Genomic DNA, 14480 nt, shown 5'->3' on the forward strand with positions numbered 1-14480 from the left:
CTTGGTTATCTCTGCTTGTCAAAGTATTCTTCACCAACCAAGTGATCTGATGAGCTGATTTAGGCACTTTTGCTATGTTCCCGCTAAACCTCAACTCCCTATCCACCAACACACACAAATGGTGATTATCTGGCTTCGTCAAACTCCTGGAGTAGAGTTCCACTAATATGATATACTGCTGCTAATTTTTTCAACTCAAAATGCATAACCTTACACTTTGCTACATTAAACTGACATCCATTCTCATAGCCCAGTCCTCCAATCTATCCAAATCATCCTGCAAACTTTTGACATCATGGGCATTCACTATTGCTCTACCCAACATTGCATCATCAGGAAATAAATGAACAGTTCCTCTCAGATCCTTTCCTATATTATTAATGAACAAATTAAATTGCAGTGGTCCAAGAACAGAACCCTGAAACAGAGTGCTTCTTTTGGACTCCACTCCTGAATAAACTACTATCTGATATCTCTCCATCAACCCTCCTCCTATCCATCTCACCAACACTATATCCATCCCCATGTGCTGCAGTTTACTGATTAGAATTCCATGTGGTATCCTGTCAAAGGCCTTGGCAAAGTCCATCAGTATCACTCTAAATCCATTGCTCTTATCCAGTTAAGCCATCACTGTAACTGTATTATAAAACGTGAGAAAGTTACTGAGGTTATGATCTGCACTTCACAAAACCATGTTGCCCTCCATACAGTATCCTTTCCTCCATAGAGAATTTTCATCTATCCATTCCTGTATTTTGCTCTTGACTAATATTTCCAAAACCTTGACAACGATTCCTGGTATGCTAATCGGTCAGCAATTTGCAACAGCAGTCTTGGAACCTCCTTTATGCAATGAAATTATTTTCCCCTCTTTCCACCACCTCGGGACTAACCCAGAGCTGCGACTTAAATTAAACAATATGGTCAAGGGAACTGACAATTCCTTTGCCGCTTCACGTAGGACTCGGTGCTGATATACCATCCGGTCCCACAGATGTATTTACATTAAGATTCTGCAACATACTATTCACCTCCATTTCATTCACTTCAATTCCTGTATCAGCCATTCGTTCAATCATTCATGCAATATCACAGCTCGGATGATATACTCTTGCAAAGTGTTCGCTTAGTAATTGTACTATTTCATCTGATTCAGTTACCTCCCTGCCATCGGCATTCCTTAGAATCATTTTGACGTATACATTTTCTTTTACCTGTATATCGAATGAACTGTTTATGATTCCCTTTATCTTGCATTGCTAATTTACTTTTATAATCTGCTTTAGCTTTTCTTACCACACTAGTTACCCTTCTGGCTTGTGCTTTGTACTGTTCGTGTCCGTGCAAGTCACCTTTCTCGTTAATTTCATCCACAATTGTTTCCTTTTTCGCAGCTCAAGCTTAATGGTGTTATTCATCCATTTAACTCCTACTTGATTTACTCTCCGGACTCTAGGTAAACAGTGAGCCATTTCCTCCCTGAAATGCTCTTTAACCACTTCCCATGCACTATCAACATCCAGCTCATGCAGTTTTATATATGTCATGGCACTGATCCAAGCAATCTCCTAAGCGCTGGTAATACTTACCAGCCCGGTAATTCCACATGTACCCTGTCTTAATTGAAAATTCCACACATTCAGCCACTTCCCAGGTCAAGACCTCATGATCACTTTCACCAATTGGTGGCAATATGGTCATATTCATAATAGTCAATTTCTCAGATGCAATTACTAGGTCAAGCACTCTCGAACCCCTAGTATATTCCATTACATGCTGTCTCAGGTAGTTATCCCTTAGTAACTGCATACAGTTCATTTTCTTCCTCACATTAGTCCTCTCCTCCCTATAATCTATGTTACTATAGTTGAAATCCCTCATAATAATTACCTGTCCTCTACTGATTGAGTCTATTTGCCTATGCATGCTGTCTCCATTATCTATTCCATCGACTGGTGTATAGCAGCACTAACTATACCATCTTCTGTTAGCCATGTCTCACTAATGCCAATAACCTGTGGCCAGGAAGAATTAACCAAGGTCAAAACTTCCTCCTCCTTATTCCGAATATTCCAGGCATTAGTGTACATAAAGTGCAGACGTCCCCTAGCCTCACCCCTATTTTGACGCCTTATACTAACTATCCGATTCTGTTTTGCTATGCTTCGTCCTAACTCAAGCACATTTTATACACATTCTTACACTCAACTGCCTTAATGATGTCTGCATGGCCTCTTAACAGCATCCCCACCCTCCCTAAAAGCGCTAGTTTCCATGATTCTGCACTCTACTTTCACTTCATTTAGCAACAATTTTTCAGTCTCCGAACACCAAATCCATTCAGATGCAAACCATCCTTCTTGTATAAGTCCTTTCGCGAATCAATCTCACTCGACACATCCACAAACTCCACATTTTTCTTCGTGCATTTCCTCCGCATCGAATCATTCGTTATTATGGCCCTCCTTCTCAGCTCTACTCTGTCATACTGTAGTAACAGACTCGCTATCTCACTAACTCTCTCACTCTTTTCTTTTGCTGCTGTCAATAATTCTTTCATGTCCTCTTTGATGCCATACTTTTCTCCTTTTAAATCATTTGTTCCAGCCACTATGATCGTTTCTTTCTCTCGCTACCCTTTTTTTCTCTAATAGCCTCACCTCACTTACATTATTAATTTTCGCACTAGGAAAGCACAATATTGTCAAACTCTCATCGATCACACCTTTTCTGATTGAATCACCACATAACACTCGCTCCTTAATATTTCTTCCACTCCCGACCATGTTCTCGTTTATCTTATCACGCACTTGCTTCTTTTTGTTAGATGATCCACTCGGTAGACATTGTTGTAATCGCTCCATCTGCCTCTTCGCCCTATGTATCACTCCGCGCAACCGAGCTATCTCCCTCAATGCAGCTAGCTCTTCATTTTTTTCATCAGTCAAACCATTCTCTAGCCCTATACTTTTACTTTCACCATCATTTTTAAACTCATTCTCTATGCTATCTGGCGGTACATCACAATATTCTATCACATATTCACAATTTTCTATCGCATTCTGACTCTCATCCACTACGCCAATCTCGCGACCTGAGACACACCCTTCAGATCCTCGCTTTCATGACACTTTCGCACACTTTCTCACTACTATCGCTCTCAAACCAAACTCCAGCCACTCTTGGTAAAGCATACATCCCAAAGACCTTACATTCGACGAATTCCCTTTGGTTAAATTCTTCAAACAATACGGCGATTTGCACTCCATTGCGTTTCTTTACTTTGGTGTCATACTACGCTATGTATCGACTGGGCCTTATCAAAATACTAAATTAACTCTATTTAAAATAAACGTTTTAAGCTAAACTAATTAACTCCTCAATGTATTCTCATGCCGGAACAATTTTTTTAAACTAATAACGCTACTTTTTTGAAAAAAAAACTAAAAACGTTATCTTTCGGAGCTCTTCAAACGCAGTACTACCATTGACGCGCTCTCTATGATATTCTTAACTAACTGAACACATGTACAAAACTCCAGTCAATACCAAAAATCACACCGGATTACTGACTTTATTCTGATTACTCACAGACCATTAATATCATTCAATTTTTTAACAAATAATAATATAAACCCGAAAAGTGAAACATATCCTACATTATCGGATGTAGGATATTAGTAATTAAAAGAAGGAAGTTAAGTGGAACACATTTGTGGATAATGTCGCTCCCACACACTTAGGTATACGAGTATATCGCAATCAGAGTGATTATGTTTTTGCAAAGTGGAAATACTGCCTTATTTCCCACAGACTTTGCTTTCATTTATGTATGCCAATCTATGTTTTGCCTTCCTATAGTTGCATTGCGCAACTTGATTCAGTCATACAGTAGTGGAGGACGCGAGATTAATCGGGATGTGTTGCAAAGAAAGATTTCTTTTAACTACGTCTCAGTTGAAAAAAAAAACAGTTAGGTCTTTAGAGACTGCTTCCTGGATTACATCAACATTTTTAAAGTAATCAAGAATCGAAGAATTATTTAGCCCCGATCAATACTAATTTTCGCTCTATACTCACACTGTCGATAGAAGCCATATACATTAAAAAATATAAACACTACTACTAAATGTAAAGCAAGTTACTGACGTAGGATTCAACGTCTTATTGTGCTGACTAATTTATTATTAATTATTACAATTTATACAGATTCAAAACAAGATATCCTTCAAATAACAATTCCACTGGTGATACAGAGCAATTCACATTCTACCCAGGATCTAAGAATAGTCCGTTAGGTAAAATATGGACCATTCCATGTAATGCCATGACAACACAAACTGCTAGTCGCATTTCGAAAATAATTAACCTTTTTTATTAAAAAACATAAAAGTTCTAAACAGATTTCTTATTTCAGTGATTCTACTTGAAGTATATTGTAAAGAAAATTCAAAAACGGGTTATTTTAAAATTGAAATGTAATGTTTTGATCTGTAATTGCTTGTTGATTATTTCAGTGCATCATTGGTCAGTTTCGTTTTCTTTTTGCGAAAATGCTCTTTAGCTTTTTGTGCAGTGAACAGAAGGATTAGAATTAAAGATTGAATCATATCATAACGAGTTCTTCACTCCTCTTCTTCTTACACTGATGCGATGCTACTTTTTCCACAATCACCAAAGCCATATCGTAGAGAGACACAAACGACACTCCGATCCAAAGTCCCAGATATCCCCCAAGAAAACTGAGGATTTCGATGCTCTGAATAAAAAAAAATACGGTATAAGGGCATTTATTATTTTATTTTATACAAACTAAACGAAAAAATAGTAAATATTAAGAAATAAGGTGCGTTGAATATAAACAACACATACCTGATGATTATAAAATAACGTCAAGTATACAAAGCCCTCTAGTGAGTAATGTAATTGCACGAAACACGCCAATATTCGGTAGACGTACACATTGGAACATGGGGATTCGATTTAACGAAAAAAAATAGTACCAAAAGTTGTCGCATTATCGCGTTTCTTGTGAGCGATCATGCAATAAAAGGAAAGCCTGTGAGATTTCTTATCATTCGTAGACGAACTGCTTTTCGATGCCTCTTACCTTATGTAAGCGTGCTTTATTAATCAAACTCTATTATCAGCGGAACAATAATGCCAGTGCTTGTCTTCCTGATTTTCGGCGTATGAAAAATTTACGAAAAGGACCGATTAACGTAACAAACTTACGAAAACTGATTCGGCGATTTGAAACTACTGGAACTCTAGCAGTGCAGGTAGGCAGGGGACGCCAACCAATCAATCACCAAGAAGTTGAACAAGCTGCAACTGCTATTGTGGAACAGGAGATGACGAATGTGCAGGGTACCAGCAGTGCACGAGCAATATCCCGGCAATCGGATATCGCATAAACAACAGTGTGGAAAATTCTACATCGGATGTTAAAGTTTTACCCCTATAAAATCAGTCATGTTCAAGAATTGCGCCCTTGTGATGCGACCACACGAATTGAATTTATCTTTGAGATCCTTAGCGCGCATGGAAGTGGATGAAGCATAACCGTGGAAGATTTTATGGAGTGACGAAGCGCACTTTCATTTAAATGGCGATATTAACACACGCAACTGTCGCATTTGGGCTACAACTAATCCGCACGTGTGTCTGCAGATGCCTATCCACTTGCCCAATCACAGTGTGGTGCGGATTTACGGCATCTTTTACCATCGGTCCATACTTTTACGAGGAAAATCGCCAAAATGGACCAGTGACCTGTTCCGTCAATGCGAACAGGTATGCCAATATGCTACAGAACTTTGTGGTTCCACAACTGCAGCAAAGATGATGTCTCGATTCGACCATCTTCATGCAGGATGGTGCACCACCCCACATCGGACTTCAGGTACAGCGTGTTTTGCGACAACATTTCCCTGACAGAAGAATAATTAGTTGTGCATTTCCCACGCCATGGCCACCGAGATCGCCTGATCTCAATCCATGTGACTTTTGGCTGTGGGGATTTCTTAAAAGCATTGTGTATCAAGGACATGTACCCGATATTCCAATTTGAAAGATCGAATAACCTTACACGTTAGACAAATGAATTCCGATATGTTGCGAGACACTGTGGAAAATGTCGTGCACCATACGCAGTTCCTGGAACATCAGAATGGTGGTCATATTGAACCTCAATTGTAATTAACAATAAACACCATGAAATTGATGTGTGCTGTCTCTCATTTGCCATTTAGTCATTCTTTAGTCACACCTACTAAAATTAATTTGGCAGCGACAAAATTTCTCCTGTTGTTGACTTTTGGTACTTTTTTTCATTAAATCGAATCCCCATGTTCCACTGTGTACGTCTGTCGAATATTGGTGTGTTTCGTCCAATACATTACTCGCTAGAGGGCTCTGAACACTTGACGTTATTTTATAATCACCCGGTAGATTACCAAATAAGCTAAGGCCTATTTGGTAATATATGTGTTGCAAACAGCCTGCACATTGGAACTGAAACAGCAATTCTACACACTCCACCCACAACAGAATATCATCATGTAGAGTTAGTCCATGGAATAGACAAAAGGTTTGAGAGTCCAAATCCCGTTAAAAGATAAACACTGAACTACATGAAGCAGTTCCAGACGTAAGAACGGAACTCGTCTAACAACAGGCGGAAAACCTCATTTATTTCTAAAAAACGTTCAAACACATCCGATGTTGCCTTTATTTTTCTTTTTTATAGATTGGTGCTGTGATATTTGTACTTTAATCATTGGCAATGGATCCCCTTTTGACTTGATCTTCTGAAATAAGAATGCAAAGTATATTACGGAAAATTGTCGTAGCTCCATTTTTAAGCAGTTCATGTTAAGCGCCAGGTGTTCCTATTACTTCCTGCAGTTTATGTTTGGATAGCATTCTTCTGAATGGAATAATGATCCAAAAAAAGAAAAGTCAAAGGATCTAGAAGCATACTATTGGTAGAGTGCACTGTGCAAGCTAGGAGTAAGAAAGACTTTGTCGAGTTTTTTTTTTTTTTCAATTTTTTATGAGTTGCAGGTTTTAGCTTTTTTAGGAATGTTCCAGAAGGAAGAGTGTTTCAGAGGAAATTCACTCCTGATTGCATTCCACCTGAATATTTTCAGCGGCATGGATTGTTTAATTTAACATTTCAAAGTGATTATCGCAGGACAACTCGAATATCTTCAGACATGATATCACAGTTTTCATCTTTTATTCGTTTAGAGTATTCTGAACTTCATTTCTAAGCTTTCTTAACACATTTGGAACCTTTGTTACCTTTATGATATTTTCCTGCTTCTCCTAACGTTTGTTAAGAGTTTCTTCTGGGTGTAAACACCTAAATCAAAGTATCGACTCGAGATTTTATTGTGGAATGTTCGAGAAAGATTAGGATATCAATTCGGAAATGTTTTAAGCGTAGGACAATTTTAATGATCATGCACGGAGCTCAATTTCCAATACTGATCATCGTTTACTGGAAATATAAATAAATATAATTGCTGACATCACTTAGTTCTTGTGGTCGTCATGCATTTCATGAACAAGACAGTGATATGTTAGCGTTTCTTTGTTTTGGATGGAATGGAAACTGACGGTAATATTTCGCGTAGTATCAATACTACACAAAAGGAGAACGACGGATGTGTGTGTGTGTGTGTGTGTGTGTGTGTGTGTGTGTGTGTGTGTGTGTGTGTGTGTGTGTGTGTGTGTGTGTGTGTGTGTGTGTGTGTGTGTGTGTGTGTGTGTGTGTGTGTGTGTGTGTGTGTGTGTGTGTGTGTGTGTGTGTGTGTGTGTGTGTGTGTGTGTGTGTGTGTGTGTGTGTGTGTGTGTGTGTGTGTGTGTGTGTGTGTGAGATCTGGTATATTATGTGTATATTTAAGGATACACAAAAAAACATATAATCGAGAATGGTTAGATGAGCAGGTTGTAGTACTGTACATGCAATTGGAGAATGGTGAACGCCTTTACAATGGAGGATGGTAAGGCATCTATTCAAGGACGAATGAGGAATGGTGTAGAATGTAAACAATGGCGATTGGAAGACAATGTGTTATTTATGTACAATAGAGAATGGCATATTATCTATACAACTGATTAATAGAATATCCACACGAGAATGGTGAATGCGAAATTTTTCATTCGAAAGAAACCTGAACTTGTTTTTGTAAGATCTGTTATCTCATACCAAACCTTATCTCGCCGAGAATATTCTTTTCATGATACGCTTTGTTTTATAAACTCCTTACTTCATATTATTGCCTTCATTATCTGCCTTCATCTTCCCCAATCTCCGACGATTCCGCTGACCTCTTTGACCACATTTGTCCGAAAGACTACCACATGCAGTTACCGCAAGACTGAGGTAAGCGATTGTGTAATCTCAGTCTTCATAATTCAGGCTGTCTCCCCTTCACCTGCTTCAAAGACACCTGCAAAGAAGCAGAACCTTTGTTACTGATTTAACACAAATCGTTCACTGACCAAGAAGAATTCTAGATGATCCCTTCATTCTTCAATCCCCTTTTCATAACACTCCCCCTCTAGATATACAGTTGATGTTTGCTCTTCTCTTGGCAAGTATGAACATAATGTTTTCCATGTCACCTTTGTTAAGACACTTCTTTGAGTCATTCACACTCTCGTTCCTTGTAGCATTAAACCGTTGCTTTGGGATGAACATCGTGACCACTGTGTCTCGTTCCCCTTATTTGATTACCGCTTCCGCTTTTCTGATCCTAGGTTCTGGTCTGATATAATAAGAGAAATTATTCCTTCTGGTGAGTGTTTACATTTCCCACTCCATTGAAAATTCTCGATCCTTACCCAACCATCGTTCTCAAACAATTGTGCCAAAGCATATTTAGCCAAAAATTCAGCATATTCTCAACTCCACCAGCCAAAACCTCCAGTTTCTCAATGCATCAAAAAATAAATGCAAAAAAAAAAAAAAAAAAAGTCATCAAGAAATACAATGCAGGCATTTTTAAGGGCCAAATTCGCTAAGCTTATATCGTTTTCCTAATGGCAGTCGAGCCTTCTAGTTCCTCTCCAAGACTGTCAGACTTGACCTCTGTCATTCGGTGTTTACAACTCTCTCGCGTCGTGATGATACAATAGTAATATCTCCTAAAGATAAGGCGATTTTTTATTCTTCTTTCTTATCCGGCAGATGACGGGTTGTGTTCCATAAGAACAAATCTTTGCCACCACCTGGTTCTATTTCCGTCATCTCTCCGAAGCTCTATAACTGTGGTCTTAAAGTGTGTGGCCAAATATTTCGATCTAACTCGATCGATTTCCACACACACACACACACACACACACACACACACACACACACACACACACACACACACACACACACACACGTGTGCGCGCGTGTGTGCGTGTATATATCTATTTATATATCTGATTTTCTCTATTTCTTTCTGACTCAGTGTCCACGTCTTCGCTCCATATGTTGCTGTAGGTATAAGGATGGATTTATACAGTTTTAGTTTGAAGTTTCTGAAATTCTGTTATTTTTTATCATTTTATTTAATTTATTCATATCAGACCATCCTTTGTTAAGTCTGGATTTTACTTTGTAGTGTTTTTGAGGTTTGGAGTAATACGACTCCCAAGATATGTAGATAGTTTTACTTGTTCAAATATACAACATACTTATATACTTGTTGACGTATATAACAGCCGGCCTGGTTCACCGAGTGGTTAGCATATCATTTCGCCAGCCAAAAGGCTGCCGCTCGAATCCCGCCGTGGGCATACAGTTTATCTGTGAAAAGACTAGTGGTGATAGTCGGCGGTAGATGGCGTTGGTGTAGATGATGAAGGTAGTTGCGGTTGGTGGAATGGTGGAGACGGAGAGTTGTAGAGGAAGTACCCTCCCTCGATGAGTCTTCGGAATCTCTGGAGGTGTTATGTAATAATAATATTGTTTCCTAAGTCTATTGAATTTTTTCCACTCATTTCTTCCTATTTTCATCGTTTTAGTTTCGCTTAGATTGATTTTCAGTCCAAAAGTTTTGCATTCTTCATTTGAAATTTTTATTTTTATTTTTTATCAATTGTTCTTTAGATTCTGCAAGAATAATATCTTATGCATATTTAGTGTTCTTGAGCTATGAATTTGCATATTTCTTCAAGATAGATAATAAATAAATATTGGTGAGAGTAGGCAACACTGAAGACTCCTTTTTTACTTTGAATTTCTCTATTTGTATTTTATTAAATTTGAGAGTTACTTCGGTAGCTTTGTAATAATTAGTAATAACGGTTTGAATTTCTGAATCTGGATTCAGAGATCTTAAGATGTTTATCATTTGGTTGGTGTTCAAATTATACCAATGAATGGAATCAAATGCTGTTTGAAGTCAACAACACTGTAGTAAATAGGTAAGTAAGTTGTATGCCAAGTACTTTTCAGCCTGGTTTCAGCCGGAACGAGCTTGATCTTGTCCTGCTGGCTCATAAATTAAAGTCTGAATTCTATTTTGAATAGTGCATCTGAAGATTTTATAGTTCTGATTTAGCAAAGCTATGGGTCTGTAATTTCCGCTCCTCGTTTTATCTCCCTTTTCAGAATCGGTATTGTGATGCCTGCCTTCAAATCATCTAAAATTTCTCCACTATTTAGTATTTGGTTAAAAAGTCCAAGCACGAAATTGATGACTGCTATGCAATCATATTTCCACAGTTCATCATAACCAGGTGACTAAGGTAAGTTAATTTGCATTCAAATTTCTTCTTTTATTATGAAAGGCGCTTTCTTTCTCTTGGTTCATGTTTTTGAAGTCTTCTTCCTTCTGGATAAGTATTTGGTGATATTTGTTTTCAATGTTTTTTAATATTTCGAGTATTTACTCCAGTTTTAATATTGTGCTATCATTCATTTTGGTGTGTCTTTGTTAATTATTTTCTAATTTTATATACAGTCCTCTTATCATATATTTACTGGATTTGTCAAGCGTTTTTATCAGGTCTGCAGATTCTATATATTTAGTTTCACATTCTTTAATAATGTTTCTTATTTTCCTCTGTATTTTCTCTGTTTAGAGTATTTTTGTAGCTGAGTTTTCTTCCAACTTTCCCGAATTTCTATCTTTATCCGCTTGTTATTTGCTCTATTGTTCTACCAAGAGCTTTCCTTGCAGCATTTACCAAAACTACAAAAACTAAAACCTAATGTGCGCATTTTCCATTATTTTCTTCTTGTCAACGTAAGTTTCTTTAACAGTGTTTCTAATATGTATCTGTAGTGTTATTGTATACTTATATCTTTCAATTTCCTTACCTTAATATTGATGTTTAGGGTTTCGCTTTGCTGTTTTTAAATTTAACTTACTTTTCTCAGGTAGTAATTAATGATCAGAGTCAAAATCTTCATTCTTCAGCATTCGTACATTTTATATTGAGGATTTCCAATTAGTTTCGATCATCTGGATCATCTGGATCTGGATCATCTGTGTGATCGTCTATGAAAAAACATTGAGTTTCAGGTGAACGGACTGTTATGCTTGCAGAATTCCAGCAGTCCCTCGCCTCTTTCCTTTCTCTTTCTTTCGTGCACTCCAAATTTCCCTATCACACCTTCAAGTCTAGTATAAATCTCCCTACCTTGATATTGAAGTCTCCAGTTACTATTAGAAGATACGTTTTATTTGTTTTGTCGACTAGATCCTCTACTTGCTGGAAGAAAGTGTCGAATTCTTCAACTTCAAGTGACTGATCTGGAGCATAAATTTGGATGTTTTATTTTTTATTTTTCTTCTTTTTAATCTAATTGTTATAATTCTTAAACAATGTGGTTCTAAAGTTAAAATGGATTTCTGCAAGCGATTACTGAATAATATTGCGATTTCCTCTCTGGATATTATCTTCTCTTCCTAGGCAAAATATTTTTATTTCTTCAAATTTACCACACCTTCTCCTGCCATTTGCGTTTTGGAAATATTTAATATATCCCACTTAATCCACCTTAGCTCTGTGTTCATCAATTTGGTCTTTCTTGGTTTAAGAGGAATCCTTATATTCGATGTTACGAGGTAGATTATTATTTTATGAGCTGACCACATACCATATTTCCTGTGATTTAAAAACAGTCGCTTCTGTTCCAGAACTTGCACACATCCTACATCTTCTCTTCAAGCTGTTGTTCTCATCTCGAGTTTATTCTACGACCTGCAAGAATTTATCAGCCTGTTCCAAAAAAGGGAGATAAAAGTCAACTGCCGCTCTATCCAATGACCTCAATACTGTCTAAAATAATGGTAAAGATTTACCTGTGAGCTGTTTTACTGATTGTAGATCCCTAACTACTTAGTGATAATCGATACGGATTCTTCCACTCTTCGTTCTATAGAAGACCTCCTTGCCAACCTCATTATCATTTGGTTGCAGGCCATGAAAAGTTCCGAGAAACTGAAATGGTCACTGTTGATACTTCACAAAGCACCTGATCGAGTTTGGCATCGTCGCTTTCTCACAAAGTTAACAACGTCGGTTATTTCTTCTTTGCTTTGCGAATGGATTGCCAGTTTCTGTTCTGGTTGTTCATTGCGATTAATGGCATGTGGTTTACTTTCATCTTTCTTTATTTTATGCTGGTGGGCGGACATGTCTCATTAATGAAGTCTTCATCCTAGACATTATCTTCTCTCCTGAAATCCAATTCCATTCATAGCGCTTCTGATTACACTATCCTCCAATTCTCATTCTTCATTCTCAAACTCTTATGGTGTTTAGCTTGATTACGCTTCAAGTTCTTCTTTAACCAATGTCTTAAACAATTATCTTTGTCATTTCCAAGTGGGATGAGGCTGACCAGGTGACATGTAAACACAATCTTCTCTCATTTCCATGAAGAACGGTCACGCTCTATCCTTCGCTCACTTTTGAGAGTATCCGAAACGGGACCAGTTATGTCTTTTTTGGTCAACTCTCACATCTAATCTATCTCAGCAAAAGACCATGAGGTCCTTTTCAGCCTCCAAAAAAGCTTGGGATTCTTTTCTGTTGCAAAGAGTACTTCTCTTCTGTGCAAATCATGATACGTGAGAAAACACACATCCACCTAAACTAACATTAAATATTCTTCCTATCGTTGAGGTGTGGACATAAAACTTTCCTCAGAATGATTAGCTGTATAATGAAGGGAGCAACACGCTTAATTGATTACTCCTCTCTCACTGTCTTCCTTCAGTAGCTTTCCCATAATAATTATGCTGCTGGTTTAATTCTTTTCTGTACGTATTTTCATGGGAACTGCTCCTCTGAAATGGCCGCTGCCTCTCCCAGTCTTTCCTGTACACATTTAAGAAACACGAACATGTCAGAAAACATCAACACACACTTCATCTCAAACGCATTGAACCAACTTCTCATCCTATGCCTTCATTCCTTACACCGGTGCAGTTGTGAACTAGCTTTTCCCATACTCTCCTCCCCCCCCCTCTACTTTACTTTTACTTCTCTAAAATCCTATAAACAAATTCCTTTCTTACTTCTAATCTAAGCTCTGTTTAGGGGAGATTGATATAAGAAAATCTATATATATATATATATATATATATATATATATATATATATATATATATATATGTTAAAGATACCAAGCTATTTTAAACCTGGTTTTACTCCATTTCCCAAGTTAGCAAACAGACAAACAAGTCAAGTTTGCGCCTGCAAGCATTGTAAGTCTAGGTAACCCCACATGTAGTGCAAGTCAAGGCAAATCGTGGTAAAGGTGAAATAAGCTCTGATCACTATTCTTAATATTTACCCTTAATGCAAAGCGCATCTCCTCCAGGAGATGTATGATGCTATGTATTAAAGGCAAGGGGCCATTACCCAGACCGGTTTCGATCTTTATTGTGGTCTCGTCAGTGGGAGCCACGCTAGAAATACCAAGATTTTAGTAATACAGAGCTTACAAGTATTTTACCAGAACAAGTTACGATAAGGTGTTTTAACCTTATTAAAACTCCCACTGATGAGACCTCAATGAAGGTCGAAACCGGTCTGGGTAATGGCCCCTTGCCTTTAATACATAGCATCATACATCTCCTGGAGGAGATGTGCTTTGCACTAAGGGTAAATATTAAGAATAGTGATAAGAGCTTACCCACCTTTACCACGAGTTGCCTTGACTTGCGTGTTTACGCATACAAGAATTGCAAGTCACCTAGACTTGCAATTCTCGCAGGCGTAAACTTCACTTACTTGTCTGTTTGCTTAATGGGGAAATGGAGTAAATATATATGCGTTAAAGATACCAAGCTATTATAAACCTGGTTTTTTACTCCATTTCCCAAGTAAGCAAACAGACAAAAAACTTTCTACATATATATACATTGCTGCACTTATTGCGTGCTGGCCATTATGAACTGGGGTGGTAATTTCGATCAGTGACCCGTGGGTAATACCACGATAACCCGTCCTTCGTA

This window comes from Typopeltis vanoorti, chromosome 13 (assembly GCF_054136105.1).
Source record: "Typopeltis vanoorti isolate ZY-2024b chromosome 13, IOZ_Tvanoo_1.0, whole genome shotgun sequence".
NCBI classification, from domain to species: domain Eukaryota; kingdom Metazoa; phylum Arthropoda; class Arachnida; order Uropygi; family Thelyphonidae; genus Typopeltis; species Typopeltis vanoorti.